Here is a 17,336-nt window from a genome sequence, read left to right as displayed (position 1 = left end):
AAAGAGGGTAGAAGAACTTGGAGATTAAATGAAAATTTGTTTAGATATCAGGATAATGTAAATCAATGTAAAAAGCAGATGAAAGAATTTTTTGATTATAATTTGAATAATGAAACATCGATAGAAATGGTTTGGGACTGCAGTAAAGCTTTTATGAGAGGTGTATTAATATATCTTAATAATAGACAGAGAAATAAGCAACAAAGACAGCGAGGTATTTAGAAGAGGAAATTTATAAGAAACAACAATTATTAATACACAACCCACATGATCAAAAACTTAAAGATGCAATAAAGTTACTACAGAATCAATTTAATATGATAATGGCTGATCAGGTGGCAACAAATATACAATATGCCAAACATAATACTTTTGTAATGCAAATAGACCTGGTAGGTGGTTAGCATACACTTTAAGGAAAAGACAAAACAACGTACTATAGAAAAATAGAATATAAAGGTAAAGAGAGATATCAACAGGATAAAATTAAAAAAGCTTTTTTAGAATATTATACAAATTTATATCTTAAAGATAATATATTGAATAGGGATATTGATAATTATTTGAAGGAATATAAGGTTAAAAATTTAACTTTAGAACAAACGGATGAACTGAATCGGCCTATAACTCGGAAGAAATTATTTTGGTAATTAAACAATTAAAATGGGAAAACTCCTGGTACGGATGGGCTCACAGTTAGTTATTATAGGAATTTACAGGATGAGATGTTAGGTCCACTTAAGGAATTATTTAATCAGATACAACTAGGAGAATTCCCCTCATGGAGAACCTCTTTTATTTCATTGATACCAAAGAGGAACAGGATTGTTCTAAACCTGGGAATTATAGGCCAATCTCACTTTTAAATAATGATTATAAGATTTTGTTAAAATAATAGCTAATAGATTAATGTTGATTCTGCAGCGAAGAATTCATAATGATCAATCTGGATTTATAAAAGGGAGACAGATGAGGAATAATGTTAGGCAGATTGTTAATTTACTGGAGTACTTAGAAAAGAAAATTTTTATTCCAGCAGCATTTATTTTCTCGATGCAGAGAAAGCTTTTGATCGATTGCATTGGGATTTTTTATTTAAATTAATAGAAAAGATGCAATTTGGAGATGGTTTTTTAAGAATAATTAGGGCAATTTATGGAGAGCAAACAGCACAGATTATAATCAATGGTAGCTTAACAGAACCTTTTAAGATTGCGAAAGGAACAAGACAGGGATGTCCTTTATCACCATTATTGTTTATTTTAACTCTAGAACCATTATTGGATAAAATACGAGAAGTAAAGGAGATAGAGGGAATTAGAGTTAGACAGTATGAATATAAGTTAAGAGCTTTTGCAGATGATTTGGTGATTACTTTAACAAACCCTATAAATTCTAGTAAATCTTTGTTGGAAATAATTGATCAATATGGGAATGTCTCAGGGTTTAAGGTAAATCAGAAAAAGACAAAAGTGATAATAAAAAATATGGCCAGACAACAGAAAGAAAAACTAGAGGAAGTAACAGGATTTGAAATTGTAAAGAAGGTTAAGTATTTAGGGGTTTATATTACGTCATCAAATGTGAAATTGTATAAGAATAACTATGAGGTTTTATGGCAAAAAGTTCAGAAGGAGTTGATTGTTTGGAAAAATTGCAATTATCTTTGCTGGGAGAATTGCTGCTATTAAAATGAATGTTTTACCTAGATTTTTATTCCTCTTTCAGATGATACCAATAATTAAGAAAGATAAGAATCTTGAGGAATGGCAGAAGGGAATTAACAAATTTATATGGGAAGGTAAAAAAGCTAGGGTTAAAATGAAAATAATTCAAGATTCTCGGAAAGGGAGGTTTAAAAATGCCTATTTTTAAATTATATTATGAAGCAGCTGCTCTCTCTGCAATAAGTGATTGGTTTAATTTAACAGAGGACAGAATTTTGAATATAGAAGGTTATGATTTGTTATATGGATGGCATGCATATTTAATTTATGACAAAAAGGTGGATAAGGCCTTTAAAAATCATGTGCTAAGAAATGCCCTTCTGTGTTTGGAAAAATACTCTTATAAACTAAATTATAAGGTTCCTATATGGGCATGTCCTAGACATACAGTAGAAAATATAAACATAGAACAGAATCAGGAAATGATTACATATAAAGATCTTTTGTATACTGAAAGAGGTAATTTGCAGTTAAAATCTCTGCAAGTATTAAGAGAGGAAGGGAAAAATTATACTTGGTTTCAATATGAGCAATTACATGCTAGATGGAAGGAGATCAGAAAATTGGTATAGAGCAGAACGAGGAAATTTGGTAAAGCAAATTAGAAATCAGTCTCAGGAGCATATAAAGAGATTGTATAATGTGTTACTTGAAATAGATTCTGAAAGGGACTTGGTAAAGGACTGTATGATAAAGTGGGCACAAAATTTTCAGGAGCCAATATTATTGGAAACGTGGGAAAAAATTTGGGTTAGAAATGTTAAATTCACGCAGGCACAGAATCTGAGGAAAATTTTTATAAAATGTTTTATAGATGGCATCTAGATCCTAAAAAATTATCGTGTATGTATCCAGAAATGCAAGCAAAATGTTGGAGATGTAATTGTGATGACGCTACATATTTTCACATTTGGTGGACTTGTAAGGACATAAAGGCCTTTTGGATAAAAATTTGGTGGATTTTACAAAATGTTCTGAAAAAGAAGATAAAGTTCCTGCCGCAATTTTTCTTGTTGGGAATTATTACGGATTGTACAGTAATTGAGACTAAATTGATTTTAAATCTAATAACTGCAGCAAGATTACTAATAGGACAATATTGGAAGAAAAAAGAAGTACCAACAATACAAGAATGGATATTGAAAGTTGCCAATTTGGCTGAGATGGCGAAGATATCAGCCTTTTTGAAAGACAATACGCAAGAAAGATACTTAAAGGAATGGAAAAAATGGATTGACTATATTCAACGTAGATATCAGACTAAGAGTTATCAGACTGTTTTGAATGATTATGATGTATTATTTTGATTGCTTTTGGGGAAGTTAGGAATTGATGATTGTAGGGTATAATTAAGTTGGGACGAAAACTTTTAGCATATGTTTGTTTTACTTTTAACTATACCTTGTGCTCGTTCCGGGAAGTCAGGGGGGGGGGAGGGGGGTTGCGAAGGGAGGGGGGAGGAGGGGGGGAAAGGGAAAAAAAAATTTTGTAAAACTTTTTGAATAAAAAAAAAATGTGTGATTTAATCTGGCAGCACTATATGAATCACAATTTGATTTGCAAATTGAAACAAAGATCTGCTTTGAAGATTTCAAATCAAATAGGGTAGCTCTGAAGCACTTGGAAGATCTACTGTATCTACTGCTTTTGGGGTTCATACAGGCAATATACAATGCAGCAACTTGTATAAAAGAATAAGGTAAGAGGTGGTGGATTATCTCACACCAATAGGAGCATATGGCCAGTGAGATTAACTCTTTCATGAAATTATCTGCTTATCAGAGAATTTTGGGTGCCAAATCTAGGGTTACTTAGGTTAATTTTACTCAGTTCTCACCTTCTTTAAGAGTTTCAAGCATAAATGTGATCTTTTGTGCTAAAGAAATGCTTCATTTCTGTGCTGATCCTGCCAATATAACTGGGACTTCAGTTCAGCTATCAATGTTCTAAATATGGATTTAAATTCTGCATTATTTGGGCAGTCTTAAAAATAAGTGACTGGGTGCCAGGCTGATATTTAGAGGCAGGTTCAAACTCATGCTTTAAAAATAAGGATATCCTTATTTTTATTTTAATAAAATATATATAAATATATTTTATTTTTATTTTATTTATCCTTAATTATGGATATCCTAGTACATGAAACCTCCTATTCTATTTCTAGTTTTCAAGTGATATTTTCTCACTCTTAAATACCAATTCCCAGGTTCTTTTTTTCCTGATTCTCCCTTCTTCTATATGTTTAGGCAGTGAAATCCCTTCTCTTTGGAAATGTAACCATTTGGCTGTACCCAATAGTTGGCTAGCCCAGGGTTCTGCAAACTTTTAAGGCTGGCTGAGGAACTCTGGGAGTTGAAGTTCACAAGTCTTTTTTTTTTTTTTTTCAAAAAAGTTTTATTTTGACATTCTTATCCAATAACATATCCAATAACATATTTAATGTACCATCATATACAATTAATCGGGTCTGCCCGGTCACCACCCCCTTCCTTTTTAAGTCCACAAGTCTTTTGCAGACCCCTGGGCTAGGTGAACCAGTGGTCTGTTTTTCTATAAATGGTGATGCTTAGATTAGCCATTTTGTCACATATGAACCAGAGGCCTTTGCTCATCTCAGGCCAGTTCAAACTAGATACAAGGACAGAATACCAGATGTTCATAATGCTCAGAGAAAGCAGGTGTTTTGCTTTATAAGGATAGAACACTCCAATCCAGGTGCCATTTCAAAGCAACAGAGTGGACAAAATTGCACATTGATCCCCTGGGGCGGTCTTCTTCAGAATGCTCTGTACTATAGATTTCTATTTAAATTATCCTCTGCTCTTTCTAATTTTGCATCTATTCAGACAACCGACCTGTGAACTTCAATGCAAATCTTCTCACATTTAATTTAGTATTTTGGATGAAACTTTTTTTTTTTAGTTTTAGCACTGTAGAAGTATGCACCCTAGCAGGGATCCAAAATAAAACATGGGCCTGAAGCAAGAGAACAGGTGGAACAAGGAAGAAACCCCAAGGACGAGGCAGCAGTTACTTTCAGTGTTTACTGACTCTAGAAGTGCATGTTTCTATATTTATTGCATATGTTTGTTGCCATGGTACTGTTCTTTTAAACGTTCAGTGACTCTCTTTTGCATAGCACATGCAGCTAGTTTTCTGAGTTGTTCCATCCCGCAATCAAAATAGAGCATTTGCGCTTCCGGTCTTGGGCTTCAGTACATAGTGAAGTGGCAAAGTTTACATCCTGCAGTTATGCCACTTGGATATTATTGGATACTGTTATTATTATTGTATATTATTCACCAATACTAATGATGGTATGATGGCTCAGTTGTTAAGACACTCGGCTTGGCAGCTGGAAAGCCGGCAGTTCATGTTCGAGACCCGAGCACCACACAATGGAGTGAGCTCCCTTCCTCTTCCCATCTCCTGCCAACCTAGCAGTTCCATAGCATGCAAATGTGAATAAATAAATTGGTACCACTTTAGTGGGAAGGTTACAAAATTCTGTGACATCACTCTGGGCATATGACCATGGAAATGTCTTTGGACAGCACTGGCTCAATGGCCTTGAAACGGAGATGAATTTTCTACCCCCTATAGTCGGCTACGACTAGCAGAGTAAAATCCACAAGGGCTTTTATACTGTTACCTTTTTAAATATATTATTCACTGGTGCTGCTCAGGAAATTGAAACCTTGATACAAAAATCTAGGGATGCCAACTTTAGATGGTAACATCACTGTAATGCAGGGGTATCAAACTCAATTTCATTGAGGGCCGCATCAGGGTTGTATTTGACTTCAGGGGCTGGAGTGGGCATGGCCAGGGTGGGCATGGCCAACTTTGACGTCACTTGTGTCAGGGCTGCCTGTGGCGGCCCAAGTGCTCTGCCAGCAAAAATGGGCTCCTGAGCTCGTTTTAGACTGCAACAGCTTCCTGCAATCCTCTGCCAGCAAAACAGAGCTCGGGTGGGTCACGTATGGCCCTCGCGAGCTCTGATTTCGGCGGCAATGACTTCCTGCAACCCTCTGCCAGCAAAAATGGAGTTTGGTAGGGCTGCGAGCTCTGTTTTGGCTGGCTGTGGTGTGGTACCGTCGGCTGGTCCTCTGTTGTTTCCAGGGTGGCCCCGCAGGCCAGATCTAAGCACTCCATGGACCATATCCAGCCTGTGGGCCTTGAGTTTGACACCCCTGCTGTAATGTATTTAAAAGCAAAAGCTAAAGCTTTGCTGCTGGTCTCAGAGATGGATGAGGCAACTATGCATTGATCAAGCAGCTTCAGAATTCTGATCATATTAGGTTCCAACTGGTATGAGCAAGCAAATTATCATAATTGTAGTACATTATGGCATGAATTGCTGAATAATATTCTAGAGTCTGTCCTTAGAGAGTACTAGATGGTCCCTGTTACTCATTATAGTCCTTACAGAAATTAAAAAACAAAAAAGGAAATACTACTTTTTTACAAGCTTTATTCTGTATCACATTAGATTAGCTAACATTAGCCTCGTATATTAGGTCTGTATCACTGTATCTACTTAATGTCCAAAACAATTTATTTTAAGATCCACTCTAAAAAGCATGGCAATCCCTAATTGTCTAGCTATAATATATGTAAAATATTGCACTACTGGGGCTCATTAGCAAAAGCATTGATGCTGTTTAGTAATCCATAAGGTGATGCTGGTTAATGAACATTGCAAATGATTCCACTAACTACTTTAAGATTAATAATAGATACGTCTCCTGTAACAAACAAGTCTCCCATCCCCAGAGAGAACTGGAGAAAATGGATCATAATTAGGATGAGGCCACATTAGGCATTTAGAGTTGAATTTTTTGTCATTGAAACTCTCCTGATTTTTGCTCTACAGCTGCTATGATTTGAAATCGGCAAGAAAAATCTGTCTAAATTCAAACTGCAATTTGCTTTAAAAAACAAACAAACAAACCACCCCATGACATTTATTACATATTTTTACATATGCATATTACTTTCAAAAATAATAATGGGTAAAATTTGATTAGATTTACTCACTTTTTTTCCCTGGAAGTGTAAAATACATATCCCAATGATGCATCATTTATCTGCATTATTGTCTTCCTTCTGTGGTTGAGGCATCCAGCTAGAAAGCAGGAGTCCCTGAAGTTAAAGCTTCCCTAGCCATGAAAGGCAGCTGGGTGATCTTGGGCCAGTCACTGTCTCTCAGCCCAACTCACTTCATAGAATTGTTGTTGTGGGGAAAATAGGAGGACAAAGATGTGTTGGCTGCCTAGAATTATTTGTAAAAATAATAAGGGTGGGATACAAATAAATAAATAAAAATAAAACTCAGGAATAGATATTTGGCATTTGAAAATACTTCACTTTCTGCCTAGATCAGTGGTCTCCAGCCTTGGCAACTTTAAGATTTGTGGACTTCAACTCCCAGAGTTCCTCAGCCAGCTAGGAATTGAAGTCCACAAGTCTTAAAGTTGCCAAGGTTGGAGACCTCTGACCTAGATAGCCTAGAAGAATTGCCAAAGTCTAGGTCCATTTTGTTCTGCTGTTAGCATGAGTAGAGGTAAGAAGTGAGAAGCAACAAACTTTGTTCTAACACAATGCTAGAACATTATCTTTGCTAAATAGATATAATCTTTGATTAGATAGTTGAATGATTTACAGTTATGGTGGTCGTGGCTTGATCTCTTGACCACTGGTCCTCCTCCTCCTCCCCCTCCTCCTCTCCCCTCTCCTTGTATTATGATATCTGACTGTATTTCAGGATTGATATGGATATATCTTCCTGCAGACTGAAAACTATTTCTATATAACTATGACTTGGCTGTTGTCATTTTCTCCCCCAGCAATTTTCTTGTATCTTGAAAACACACCCAGATAATCAAGGAATCGTGGAAAGTTCTAGACTAGAGTCCCAATTGTTAATAGATGATTGTCCCGTCTTCCGATTTCTTCTAAAGATAATTTTGCACAGGAAGTAAGGCACTGCCTTCCGTACAATCAGTTGACTTATCCATCCTTTAGCATTTTTGATACCGTGTTTAAAGCTTTGCTACCCCAGCAGCAATCTCACTTAAGACTTCTATAACAGAACAAGACTGCCAAAAATATAATTGGTGAAATGAGATGGCTGTTCCAGGTAGAAAGTCCTGGGGCTAGGCAGCATCTCACAATGTTAAAAAAAACAGTTGCGTATGCTATAGGATTTCTCTCGTGTTTCCAGAGAAGTGTGTTGGTGAACACAAACTTCTTGCCAGGATTGTCGTAAAATTCATTGCTTAGTCTTATGGGCATCAATATTTGAAAGCAGGGATTAGGTATCTTATCCTTAGCTTTAGACATCAAAATGTCTCACACTGCTTCAAAAAAGTAGGATAGAGATAACGCTTATGTGTGATTGCAAGACTCTAAGGTGAAGCTTTCAGTTTCTTAAAAAAACAATTCTTCTATGTGCTCTTGCACATCTGTTTACATATCATTTGCACATATTTTTCCAGAAGTACTTGGTGTCAATGAATAAATTACCCAGGAAGATGCTGCAGGCATGAGTTCCAGAAGATATATGGACCTAAATTTATCAGTGTTATATGCTGTGATTCATAGTTGTTAAATAAATATGGGCGTCCCAACTTTTTCATAGGGTTGTTGTAATAAACTTGATAAGTAGCAGATCCAGTTGATTTCTGAGAAATGTAATGGGACTTCTGTAACTGAAGAACTCATTTGAATTTGCAAGTAGCAGCTGAGATATATATCTGTCGCCTAATGAAGCACTCTAAGCAGCAGACGAGAACTGTGATTGCCAAATGTTGCCTATAAGAAAACTTTCTCTGTGTTTAAAATGGACATAATAGAGAGAAGTCTACCTCAAAATGCAGACTACAGCTGTTGTGGGATCTGTTTTGTTTCCAATTAATAACAGGGGAAATAGTTGATAGATTTAAATAATTCACTTTTTATCCCAAACAAAATTATCCCATCAGAAGCCAATACTTTTTAGCACATGCTTTAATTCTGAGCTGTTAATTAAGAATATGCACATATGAATTAAATTCAATTTTCTTTACTGCCTATTTGCACAGAAAATTTTTACTCTAGCCTTTTTTTTTTTGCTTTCATATCCAAAGAACAATTTAGCTGATTTATTCAAAGAAGTGGTGGATGATCATTCCAAGAAGTGGAAGAGAGAAAAGTGCTGAATGCTTCTGAATGCTTCTATTGGGAAAGTGGACATGTTATTCTTATTTCTTAAAACTAGTCCATCAATATTGGAAAAACTAATTTCAATAAATTGAAGACATTATGTTACAGTGGCTTACAGAGTCCACTGGAATTGGAGTTAGATGGCTAAACATTTTAAATACAAACGAACAAACAAACAAACAAACAAACAAACAAACAGTTATTACAAACTATGGCCTTTTTTATTGAAACTGTTGTGTATAGTTTTATATACCTATAGGAAAACCCATATGTATTTCCATGTGTCTTTATATTTGTGTTTTGCGTTTGCTTTTTTCTGCCTTCAGTTTAATTAAGTGGGAATAATAATAATAATAATAATAATAATAATAATAATAATAATAATAATAATAATAATAATAATAAAAACATAGGTCACAAAACTCCATCCCATCATATGGTCATCCAGATTTTTGCAGCCTAACATATTAAGTGTCAGGGGTCTTTTACATTGATATACAAAGTAGGCAGGCAGACAGACAAAATATAATAAATTGTAACTGATGTTACTTATCGTGTTGCCATGCAAACCATTATGAATACCTTTAGTACAAACATCCCAGCATCAAAGTATATCCTTTCTTACCTTTTTTCCTTAAAATGAACCTGAACAGGAAATGTTATGGAACTTTCCAGCGACATGGGTGTTTGCTGCCTTAGGTTGATTTGTAGACAATTTTTATCCTGCAGATCTGCAAACATTTGCATTAGCTGAATGAACAAAATATTTTGGGTTCTATAGTTATGTGTATTTCATGGAAACTCATAACTTATTCCATAATGGCACCCGTGTAACATTTTTCTTCTTCTTATTGTAATAAGGAAAGCATCACAATGAATTCATGGCAATAATTATCATGTATTGTTAGATGCTTACATTAATTATATCTGTTTAAAAATAGGCTGATGATGTAACCTGGCAGAGTTGACACATTAACCTAATGAGAAGAGATTACCACCCTGTCCTCATTAGACAACAATGTGTAAAGCAGATACTTACACTACATTAACCCCTAAATTATATGTTAAAGATGACACCCTCTGTGAAGTGATAGATTTCTTTAGCAATATCTAAGCTCAGAATCATTTGGGCAATTGCATAATTAACCCAACAGGATGATGTTTACAATTTTTGTTTACCATTTATGACTCTATCTTATAGAATAAGTGGGTTGCTTCTATATTTTCAACAAACATACCTTATTTATTTCTGCTCTAAAAATGCTGGAGCTGTCAGGTTGAATTTGTTCATTTACTTAATAAAAGAAAAATTGACAAGGGAACTTTTGCTATTTGGATAAAGAGTCCTTGATAGTGTTGGTGTAACATAAATCTATTATGATGGAAAAGTTGTTTAAATAAAGATGCAAGTGAATAGACAATTTCAGCTGTACTTGGAACTTTTGTTCTGAATATCTCTAATCTCAATTATATGTAATGAAGTTGTCTATTTGAAATCAAATGTATACTTGTGTAGTAGATTATATTTTTGCAGCTAATATATTAACTGGGTTATATTGTATTCTGCTATCTTCCCATCACAATATGACATTTTTCATTTTTAAATCTAATTGATATATTATAAATATAATTGATTACCCATACATATGTAAATTTATGGCCATCAGATTTGGATTTTCCCATTTTAAGCCTGCAGGAAGGGTTTATCAACTGCTATTAGTCTTCTTAGCTATATTCAGTCTCCAGAATCAATAATCACTCTCTAACTAGGGAACAATGGCTGCCTTCATGCTGTGCATGTAAATTTCCCCTGTATATCTGCCGGTCAATATGTGATGCTGAATCCTGGATTATGTGCATAAACTCTATGTGTACATCACAATCATTACACCAAGTTGCAGGATCCAGAAATTGTTCTTCAGATTACCAGATCACTGGTAAGTGATCTTCTTAATATTTTGGTTTTGTTAAACACTTAGATTTGCATTCTACAAGGCAGTCTTCCCCAGCCTGATGGTCTTTCAAATAGTGAGATCTCATCATATCCTCACCATTGACCCTGCTGGCCTGAACCAGAATTCAGCAACATCTGGGTGAGCCTGAAATGGAAAAATATATTCTGAATTGATATCGTTGTGAATTTTAAGTTTACTGTTGCTTTGCATGCAAACTATATGCTCATATTCAGCAACAGCCTGCTATAGTTGTAAACAAATTTTACATAATTAATTTCTCAGCTTACCCCTCAAATCCTTAGTTTCATTTTCCAGGCTCCAACATGCACCAAAACAAGGGCAGCATAGTTTGATCTAGGTGGTTCTTCATCTTGTATGAGGCCTTAATGATCTATATTCTTAAATAAGAAAGTAGCTGACAGGCAAGTTCTTTAGATAGTGTAAGTAAACATTTAAAGGTGTGACATCAATAAAAATTAAAGGTCCCTCTTTGAATTTAGTAATGGACTATTTTGAATCTATGCAGTGGCAATTGAATGGATTTTCTGTATAAGGTAGTAAAGAAAAGTAAAATTGGTAATAAACAGAATTTATAGATATCTTCAAAAGCTAAACTGCTGCCTTATAAAAGAGGCAACTACTGCTTTAGACAGCAAGATCAGTACTGATGGCCTTTTAGGATTTGATTCAATATTAGGAGAAACTTGACAATAAGACAATGGAAAGAAATGCCCAGTGGGATGAGCAATCGCTGCCATGGATGCTAAATGCTATCTGTCAGGCATTCAGAAGCTCTAATTACCTGCATTGTACAGAGAATTGGACTACTATCCTCAAGCCACAAAGAAGATCTGGGGAAAACCAGGGAAATAGGGAAATCTACATGCTTAGTTAAAAATTTTGAACCAATTATTACCCTTGTGCAAAGCTTCAAAAGAGTGCTTTACTTCAAACATGCTTTAACTGAGTCATTTCTTTTGAGAAGGCAGCTGGTCCCCTAAGTTCAAGAAGTGAAACCTAGAGGCTGCATTGCCTTTCTTCATCTGCTCTGGCTCTTCTGTTAGTTATGTTAGATGGGAAAAGTTCTCTCTGCAAGCTGATGAAAGCACCAATAGTTGATGGGAGAAAAAGATTCTGCATCATCATTGAAATTTCTTCCAGCTAACTGAGATGCCAGATGACATTCCGAGGCACATTGGAATGCTTTGCTGAAGAAGAACCACAGTTCTGAGGAGGACAGTTAATATTTTTATGGCAAGAGGAACTTTGGTGAAGTGAATCCAAGACACAGCTTTAGCAATGACATTGATACTAATAAAACACTCTACTTCTTACCACACTGGGAATGAGTAAGATGTCTTGTGTGGCCATTCAAACTGCTAAGTACCTCAATGGGAAGTTTTAAGTCTTTGTCTTTTCTTTTTCGGTTCTTTAAAAAAAAATCCTCGAAGGTATAACTTTTTACAGTGAAGCCAATCTCAAAGACCTCCAGGAAAGAGCTCACTCTGGTTATGGTTCTCTGCTGACTGTATTGTTATCTTTTCAAAGTTCAACCTTCTGCTGCTGCTCCTTTTCTCTCTAACCCAGGGGTTGGCAACCTTAAACACTCAAAGAGCCACAAAGGTCCTAACCGGAAGCCCCCTTTCAATTCTGGAGCTGACCGGAAGTCCGGTTCCCCCATCATAGTCTCCTCCTAGTGTGGCATCCTTTTTCTTCTGCTGACCAGAACTCCGGTTCCCCCACCATAGAGTCTCCTCCTAGCACGGTGTCCTTTTTCCTCTGCCTATCCTAACTGAAAGCCCTATCAATTGTGGAGCCGACCAGCAACAGGGAGCTGCAGCAGAGGGATGAAAGAGCCACATGCGGCTCCAGAGTTGCTGATCCCTGCTCTAATCTATTTCAGCAGCTCGTCCTGAAGTTTTTCCCTTGGCTTGTATATAGAATTGTGAATTGGGTGTGCATGATGATAATTAGATGTTATTGTAACCTAGAGGATAAAGGATACTTTTTCAGGTGAACCTTCATTTTCTGAAAAGATCATCTCTGGAAAACCTGTAAACCAGAAAACGTGTTCTTATTTTTTTAAAAAATAGTTTTTATTCAGCATTTACATCATTAAAATCATTGTTACATTTTTGCAGCTTTCCGATACCGGCATCTTTGATAACATCCATTTAATCTTTTAACCAAACTATATACATATACATTTTATATATTACTAGCTAATTTCTATATTCATTACACTTTTTAGCTATCTATTACACATTATCTATTTCATTCCTCTATACAGAAAATGTGTTCTTATACTGTACTTTGCACTGTTTTTCCATGACTGTAGGATTCTGAGTACACAGCAGCAATAATTTAAGAGACTAAGAATAGTAACAAAAGTACATTGAATTGTTTGTTGAAGGTGGCCACAAGTCAGTTATAAACAGTAGATTGTTTGAATGGGTTAATTTATTGGCAAATATATAAAATTTTCTGGAATGAAAATGACTATAACTGATTTTTATAATTCCCAAGCACTTACCATATTTTGTTTTTATTGGCTAGAAAACTGGAAACTAAGATCAGGTTTATTTTTTAAATAATCAGTGGCTGCCTTCATTTCTTTTATATCTATAAACAATATCGAAGATTCAGTGATTGGCTGAGTATGGCAATTAATGTTGAAAAGCCAGAAGAGACTAGCCAAAAGCAAATCAGCCCCAAGTTCAAATATCCATTTAACAATGAACCTTATGGGACAGAATTGTGAATAGAATGGATGGATGAAAAGGAAGGAAGGAAGATGGAAGGAAGGAAGGAAGGAAAGGAGGGAAGGAAGGAAGGAAGGAAGGAAGGAAGGAAGGAAGGAAGGAAGGAAGGAACTTTATTTCAATTTATTTAACTCACAAAGGTATCATGAGGTAAAAATGATGCTGGTGAAGAAAATATCCATGTCCACTATCTTGCATTCTTTGGACCATAAATGTAGTATTTAAATATTCTTTTCTGCTTGTTGCTCCCAGACATGGAAACATTTTTGAAGACCACTAATAAAGTTGAAAGGATTAGAGAAAATAAATCAAAACACCATCTTTTCCTGCACGATTCTGCCCAGCTACTGATGGCTATCTTTGGAAAGTTTGCTCTATGTATTTCTTCAGATATAGTTGATAAAGATGTGTATCAAGGTCTTCTTTCTGACCTTATATGGACTTTTTCCCTATAGGAGCTTGGGCAGGTTCCTTAACTGAGTTCCTTTATTAAGACACTAACTTAAGTTTTAGTGCATACAAATTTTGCTGAATCTGTTTATTCTTTCTTTCTCCTCCCTCTTCCTTCTTTTTTCTAAAACAACAACACAGTTTCCAGTTTTAATAACGTTAGATCTTTAACAGATCAAAAGGAAGAAACAAAATAATGGCAAAAGTAGACTAGAAACTCGTCTCTTCCTGTTGGAAATACAGAGAATTGAGGAGGTATTGATAACATCAGAATCTGTTGTATCTCGGTTCTCTAATTACATTGGTGTCAGAAGAAGAAAAAGAATATATGTGAGATGTGAAAAAGGTGTTAAATCATAATAACATGTATTCTCACTTAAGCTCCTTTCCTATCTGCAATATTTAAAAAGCCCCACTAATTAAGGTTACTTTGTCAGACTGATTGGTAATTATTAGATCAAATATCCTAACCTTGCACCCTCAACCACAAAAGGTCAAAAATAATGGTTGTTCTCTGATTAATGATGCTTAGATGGGAAAGTCAAATGAAACATGGCAGCTTAGACTAGATATATTCTGATGTTTGTACCATTGAATTTGGATCCATTTCCCCTTCAGGCTGTTCCTCACTTAATCACTCTTATCCACTAGTCTACCCTGAATTGAGCAAAGAACACTGAAGTTAAGTGTGATAAAAACTCCATTGTGGCCTATTTCTCAGCTGAGAACAAAAGGTTTGTCTGGACCATCTTTTAAAAATAATGGATAGCTTTACATGATGTATTATTTAGGAAAGCGACATATAGAATTACTTAAGAATCTGAAGAAGGGAATATTTCCATATGGAATATTTCTAAGGACCCACAAGACTATTCAAAGGATCTTTCCATATTTTTATAAGATGAACCTATTCTTTTTGTTGATCCAACAAGAAATAAGCATTTAAATTACAACTGCTATGAAAAACCAGTGACACCTAGGAGACCTATTAGCACTCTATCAAATTAACAATATAGGTTAAATTCCCTTGAGAGATGTGTGTGTGTGTGTGTGTATGCACTCACATGCACATGTTTCTGTGTCTCTGTGTGTTCAGTAATATTGGTTTATTCATACTTGTATATATTAAGTAGACATTAGGTATATACATTTAAATCAATATTAAATCAATAAGACATTCTGTGCTAAATTAAGATATTAAATGAACCATCACTTAAATTTTTATAAAAAATATTTTAGATGGAGATTATGCATTCATAGCTTATATTTAAATACTCATATTAATTATCACATAGAATTTATGAAGATTGTGGAAAATATTAAGATACATGAGAACTGGATTATGTTCTTCACACATTTGAATAATATATAAATATGGAAGCCGACTGTATCAGACCAACAATTCATAGTATCCACCAAGACCAACTAGGTGCTTATGGCAAATCTAATACCAGGATATAAAGTCAACTGGCTTCATTTGAGACTGTTTCTCAAGAACAAAGGATTTAGAAGAAACTTGTCAACGAATCATGAAGTAAAATATTGCATTCATGAATAGTACAATATTTCCAAATCTATAAGCTTCCAGATCATGAGAAGCAATAACTGGCTCTTTTCTACACTAGTCAGACCATAATAAAGATTCAGGGGAACTGAAGCAAGATCAACCAAATGGGACAAAGATAATCAAGAGATAAGAAACTAGTTTTAAAAAGTATGATGGCATTCTTAAAGTATTTAAACAATTGTCCCTTAGAAAAAAGTTACTTCCAATTCAACCTCTTGGAATGTCAAATATTTCCTACCTGAAAACCATCACGGATCCACTGTTAGACCCCTTGCAATTTGCATACCGAGCAAATAGATCAACAGATGATGCTGTTAATATGGCTCTGCACTACATCCTACAACATCTTGAGTCTCCAAAGACCTATGCAAGGGTCCTTTTTGTAGACTTTAGTTCAGCATTCAATACCATCATTCCAGACATTCTTCTAACTAAGCTAAACCAGCTACAGATTGTAAGTGGATCACAAGCTTCCTAACAAACAGGAAGCAGCAGGTGAAGCTAAGCAAGATCACATCAAATACCTGTACAATTAGCACAGGGCCCCCCCAAGGCTGTGTGCTCTCCCCACTTCTCTTCTCTCTGTATACCAATGACTGCATCTCCAATGATCCATCTGTTAAGCTACTGAAGTTCGCAGATGACACAACAGTGATTGGTCTCATTCGAGACAATGACGAATCCGCATATAGACGAGAGGTCGAACGACTAGCCTTGTGGTGCAACCAAAACAATCTGGAACTGAACACACTCAAAACCGTAGAAATGGTGGTAGACTTTAGGAGAAACCCTTCCATACTTCCACCTCTCACAATACTTGACAACACAGTATCAACAGTAGAAACCTTCAAATTTCTGGGTTCTATCATATCGCAAGATCTCAAATGGACAGCTAACATCAAAAACATCATTAAAAAAGGACAACAAAGAATGTTCTTTCTGCGCCAACTCAGTAAGCTCAAACTGCCCAAGGAGCTGCTGATCCAGTTCTACAGAGGAATTATTGAGTCTGTCATTTGCACTTCTATAACTATCTGTGTTGTGTCTTGTCCGCTCTCACCGCAGCCGGGGTCTGCTTATCTGCTCCCGAACACGGAGGAATGTATGCCTCCCAGCCCCAGTTCTGGCTCCATGCCCAGACAAGCTGCAGAGGAGGGAGCATCCCCCGGCCCCAGCCCTGGCTCCATGCCCAAGCAGGCTGCAGAGGAGGGAGCATCCCCCGGCCCCAGCCCTGGCTCCATGCCCAGGCAAACGGAGCAGCTAGACCCCTCCCCCTCCTCCACAGCATGTGAGCCTGAGGAAAGTTTACTTCCAACAACAGCTGATTGGAGTGACCCTCGCATCAGAAGATTGGATAGGCGGAGGCAACAGAAGGAAGGGAGGGGCAGGCCTTAATGAGTGCTGAGTCATGGAGCCACACCCCATGGCCTATATAAAGGATCTGCTTTCTGGCAGTCTCTGAGTCAGGCAAAGTCGAACTTATCTTGCTGAAGTCACTTACTGGTCTCCTGCCTGCTCTGAGGACTTTGCTAGGACTTTGGGCAGAGCTGCAGAGGCAAGCCTGATTCGGATTTCCCTGACCCGGCCGTCAGTGGAGGAGTGGGACACGACAGTCTGGTTCGGTTCTGCAACCCAACAAGAAAAACACAGACTTCAGAGGATAATTAGA

The sequence above is a fragment of the Ahaetulla prasina genome, chromosome 6, assembly GCF_028640845.1.
Source record: "Ahaetulla prasina isolate Xishuangbanna chromosome 6, ASM2864084v1, whole genome shotgun sequence".
Classification (NCBI taxonomy): domain Eukaryota; kingdom Metazoa; phylum Chordata; class Lepidosauria; order Squamata; family Colubridae; genus Ahaetulla; species Ahaetulla prasina.
Note: the sequence above shows the minus strand (reverse complement) of the source record.